The sequence below is a fragment of the Erythranthe guttata genome, chromosome 9 (genome assembly GCF_056151865.1).
Source record: "Erythranthe guttata isolate IM_541 chromosome 9, IM_541, whole genome shotgun sequence".
NCBI classification, from domain to species: Eukaryota; Viridiplantae; Streptophyta; class Magnoliopsida; order Lamiales; family Phrymaceae; genus Erythranthe; species Erythranthe guttata.
The window spans coordinates 10,221,959-10,227,958 of record NC_142541.1 but is presented as its reverse complement, the minus strand read 5'-3'; positions in this window follow the sequence as shown (position 1 = coordinate 10,227,958).

Below are 6,000 nucleotides of genomic sequence, written 5' to 3'. Positions count from 1 at the left end.
CGAAGCATGGACACTCTTCGTCCATAATCATCAACCCTCCGAGAAACGGTATCACCGCAGCCTTTGCAGCAAGTAGGAACTCTTGCCCCAATATCACATCGAAATCGTCTAGTGGTACGGCAGTCAATCCGCACTGCCCTTTCCAAGAACCGATCACTAAATGCACATCGGTTCTGCCTTTCACCGGCCCCGCCTCTGAATTTACAGCCTTAACTTGACTTGCATGTTTTGAGAGAGTCAAGCCCAGCTTCTTGACTTCTCTCTCGGCAACGAAGTTGTGTGTTGCTCCTGAATCAACCATCGCCTTCACTTCTTTGCCATTGATCAGCACCGTGGCATACATCAAGCCCTTGGTGCCGTTGGGTGCCTTGTCCACGACCAAAGCACTCAACAACATAATCGGATTTGCATGCCTCGTCTCATCCGACTCTTCCTCACTATCCGACTCCCGCATCAAAGCATTCAACTTGCTCCTCTTAGGACAGTCCCTCATCCGGTGGTTGCCATCACATAGAAAACAACCACGGTTTTGTTTGTTGACGACGGGTTGTCCACCGATCTTGGCCTGCGCCGTGGATCCCTCGCCATCGGCCCATCACCGCTCTCTTTTTGCTTCCAATTACGACCACCCTTGCCACCGAACTTCTTTCTCTTGGACTTATCCCTTTTCGAGCCTTCCTTATCGGAATCATCGGCCCCCATCACCTTTTAATCGACAAGTCGATCTGTTGCCGAAATGGCACTTGGCAGATCCTTCACGCCTTGCCTCCGCAACTCGGTTTGGGCCCATGGCTGCAATCCAGCCATGAAGTTGAACATCTTATCTTCATCGGACATATCACGTATGTCAAGGAGCAGAGAACTGAAATCCTTGACATACTCCCTCACGGTTCCCTTGTGCTTCAATTGCCTAAGGGATTCCCTTGCAATCCAGCCCACGTTGCAAGGAAGGAATTGCTCTTTCAATTCCCGTTTCAGCACCTCCCAAGTCTCGATCTTCACTCGGTTAGCACTTGCATCGTCTGACAAACGAGCACGCCACCACAACTTTGCATCACCCACGAGATCCATACTTGTAATGGTCACTTTCTCACGATCCGGAACCTTTGTTGCCTCGAAGTAATTCTCCATATCCCACATGAAGTTTTCGACTTCTTTGGCACTGCGCACACCATCAAACGCAGTCGGTTCCGGCACACGAACTTTGGATCCCGACGTTCTGCCCTCAGAACTTGATCCTTCATTTTGAACAGCCCTCTTAAGCACCGTCAAATCCGTAAGCATTCCATCAAGCTTTGTCTCAACGGCATCAATGAGGAGTCCCATCTCCTCAGCAACGGACGTGAATCTGCCCTCCACAAATTGGGGCACATCGTCCAACGATCTTGACAAACGATCGAGTTCTTGCTTCCCTTCAGCAAGTCGTTGCAAGATTGGTGGATCCGTTGGATCTAGGGGCGGCTCAACCAAGGCTTCAAGACGTTGCAACCTTGATTCCATTTCTAGCATCATCACACGAGTAGGATTTGGATTTGTCGAAGATCCAGAATCTTCAGCCATGCCGAACAACAACACGTTCAGAACCCTTGAACCTGGATCTGATACCAACTGTCACAGGGGTTTCTTTACTCAAGAAATTTTCGCCCGTGCGGCTTGATTTGCCCAGCAAATCAATCAGCCTTCCTCACGATTTTCTTCGAACAAAACACACAAACACAAGACTTTTTAAGCCAACATAAACGAACACAAGAGTATGCAGCGGAAAAAAACACACAAGCATGTTTACGGGCAATGCCCAACCTTTATATTAATTTCCCACAAAGAATACAAAGAAGACTAAGGTGCACACACAAAATCCTCACTCAGAATGCCCACAATTGCAATCTGAACTCTCTAATGCTAGATGGGTCGGATTTGTGCACTCATAGCCAAATAAATACAAGAAAGAATGTAGTTTTCACATAAAACTACCTAAGGACACATGGCAGCACTAACACTTGACACTTGGCTAACTATTACAAGTAATAAGGGGCAGTTTTTCATGCTTTCCAGGCCTCAACCGCTCCGTAACTTCCCTCAAAACTGTCCACAAGGCTGGTTTCCGAGGCCCATCTTGATCGGGCGCGCGCGCGCACCGAACGGCCCAAAACAGCCCGGCCGGTTGCTAGGCAGCCCATCTACCTTGCCTTTTCCGCACGTTTTGCTTGCCTTGCCGATCACTTGCTAGTTCTTTGCCCACACGGTCATTAGCACGCCCGCACATCGGGCTGCCTTCCTTGACTTGCCAACCGGTCGTGCCAAATTGCCCACACTTGTCAAGTCGTGGTCGATTTCCTTTGAACGTTCGTTTGCCCAAGTTATCGGCCACATGCCGATTACTGCCCACGCTTGTCCGCATTTGCTGCCAACCAACGCCCATGCCAGCCACTAGTACTTTCGATCACCGTTCCCACTTGAATCAAGCCATTCCTTGTTTTTTTCTCGGACAAACACCCTGAATGCTTGCCCAACACTCGACCACTCATTGGCCGATTGTGTGGCTGTCTTGTGCCAACTCTTGCTTGGCACCATTTCTCGGCCATGACTCGGCCACACTCGAGTCATTACCGATATCACCGACTAATGGGGTAACAATAGCCCATTAGGCTATCTTTATAAATTGGTCATGGTTCCCAAATCACATGTAACATGTCTATTCTCTCTGTAATCCGTCGACATAGAGAAAAGGAAAGATGTACATCATAAATTTAGAAGGTATATGATCCTTGAGCATCAATTCACAAATCAAACTACGGATTAAGGTAAGCTTCCGATTTACGTTCATGTAATATTCTTGATAATCCTACATGACAGTTGCATGACATTTATTCAAGTTTATTCCAACATTTGTGTCTCTGATGCCATGTAAAGTATCAGTAGTGAATTAGTTCACTAACCCAAAATTTCAAACCAGCAAAGAGGAATAATGTTATGCTACATAGACACGAGAATGGGGACACAACGACTTACGAATCCGGATACGGGGAACATTTTATCATAACAAGTAGGACAAGGGACTGTGGGGGATCAGATTAATTATTAAAAATATATGGGTCTATATGTAAATTATTAATTTTTTTTAAGAATAATAGGATATATATATATATATATATATATATATATATATATATATATATATATATATATATATATATATTATTTTTAACCTTAAATTTGCAAACAATTATCGTTTATGCATGACCTATTATATCATTTATAATCCCTTTCACATCATACAAAATATTAAGAAAACAATCAAATTAAACATAATAAACAAAACTAAGTTTCAACATAATGAAAATAAATTCTCAGTACTTAATAACACATTACATTTAAAATTAAAAATAAATATAATAAATTAAAGGAGCATCTTCAATCTCTTCCTACTTTTCAACTGCCTCATTTTCAATAAAAAGTACGACCTCTATTTTTGGTTTATTTGAAGAAAGGTTGGCAAATGCAAGAATTTCCATATCTTCCATATTTTCAAATTCATCCCCACCAACATCCCGCATCTTTGTCTTCTAAGCATGGTAAAAGGAAGTTCTTCTAATCAATAGACGGAGGTTGGTATGAACGAATACTAAATCATCTTCTTTTTTAGGAGTTAATATATTTCTTCTAAATAAATGAATGAATGAATAAGTACTTCAGTTCCTTTCACAACAAGAGGAGGAAGTGGGTTGGCCAAGAATCCTAAACGCTAATCTTTGAAGCAAAGGAGAAGTTGAACCACAACATCCCACCATTTTTTATGCTCGATATCAAATCTACTCCAAATAGAATCTGGATCCCCAAATGCCCACTCTTTACAAATTGACAAATTCATCATGGGGCGTTGCACGATTCTCTTCATTAACAAATATTTGTTTAAATCACTTAATTCTTTCAGTTGAAACTTCTCCATCCATATGAGGTGACAATCTACCTTGTCCATCTTGAAGCTATTTATCACTATAATACCTCAGGGAAAAAACAAGAAAACAAATAATTCAAAAAAACAAAGAACGCGTTAATGTAAAAAATGAATGAAAATAATTGTATTCCGGATTCATCTTATATTTAAGGAGTTAATTGCACATAACCCCCTGTGTAATTTTGAATTGCTGAAAAAACACTCGTGTTAAAAAAATTAGCAAAGAACCCCCTGTGTTATGATTTATAAAGCACACCGTCCCTTTTTTCAAAATTGGTCGTTGACTTGCATGAAATGACCGAACTACCCTTAATATTTTTTTAATAATATTTGTATTTTAAATAAACAAAATGCAAACAGAAATATACTAAATAAAAAAACTCAAAACAAAAAGTAAAAAATTATCACGCACCCCCACCGTCTTCTCCACCCACCCACGGGAATCCTCTTCCACAGACCTCTGCCGCCGCACCAGCAGCTCATCCGCTTTAACACACACAAATTCACACACTCCACTTTAATTTATCTATCCTAGGTTTCTTAATTTATCAAATATCTCCGCCGGCTGTGCAGCTCCCTCGCCCGCCTCCACCGCATCCTTGCCGTCGTCCACCGCTCTTCCCATCGCTTCTCTTTCCACCCCTCCTACGACCACGCAACCGTCCGCCGCCTCTTCCTCATTTTACTTGACGAACTCTTTCCCTCCCCCCAAACAAACTTCTTCATTTTGAAAACTAATTAAAAAAATTCGTTTGAGATCTCGTTTTAACAGAATGTCGAGGGAGAAAATTTAGTGCGGTGTATTGCGATTCCTGATAATATGGATAATTTGTATAGCTGCAGATGCGGTCCAAATCTTCTGAAATGGTGTGGCGAAGATGATTTTTTTGGGTCCGGAAAGAAAAAGGCTGAATCTTGAGTTTGAAGAGGGCATTTCTGAAAGTATTAGGGACTGAATTTAAAAAAAATTGAAAACTTCATTCTGGGCATATGAAAATTTTAGGGTGAATTTGTGAATTTCGATATTTCTAATTGAAAGGGTACTCGGGTCTTTTCAAGTCCAAAAACACACGCCTAGTCGCACAAACCGCGAGTGTATCCCACACCGGACTCGCAGGGACTTTATTGCCTTTGACTAATTTTCATAGGGGGGTTTGTGCTAATTTTTTTAACATAGGTGTTTTTTCAGCAATTCAAGATTACACAAGGGTGGTTGCAAAAAACCCTATATTTAAGATGGTATCAGAGCCAAAATATAATGCTAACAGAGAATTCCAAACATCATAAAAAAGCATAGACCTTTCACACCCATATTTTGTCCATCACTCAGATCACACCGGTCACGTGATTCATGCTCTTACAACCACGAATAAAAGCGGCTTCGTCGATGGATCTATTCAACCATCCTATGAAATAGAGGAACCTGCAACTTATGCTCTATGGATTCATTGAAATAACATGATCTTGTCATGGATCACTCATTATGCGGACCAAAATTAGCCAAAGGGATGGTTCATGCCAAGACTACCAATCAAGTTTGGGAATATTTTGAAGACCAATTTTCACAAAAGAATGCTCTAGCAATCTATCAAATTCAGAAGTAATTCGCATCTCTCTCTTAAGGCAGCATGACGGTCTCAAATCATTTCACAAAACTCAAGGTCTTTGGGATGAGCTAGAGACATATCAACCTAGTCCGACTTGCGATCAAATGAGAGCACATAACGAACAAAAGGAAGAAGATCGAATGATGCAGTTTCTGATGGGGCTCAATGACTCCTATAATATTGTGTGTACCATTATTCTAATGATATTTCCTTTACCTAATGCTCATCTAGCTTACCCTCTTGTCATACAAGATGAAACTCAATGCCAAATGACCTCGTATAAAATATCAAAGTATTTGCTCATCATTCTCGTTTGACTTTTCGACAATAGTATTGAGGATCTGGATTTTCGTAAAATAAAATAGGAAGAAAAAAAGCGAAAATAGCAAATCGCTATAGAGAAAAACCTCAGGCTGATAACGTGTTATAGAATAAATA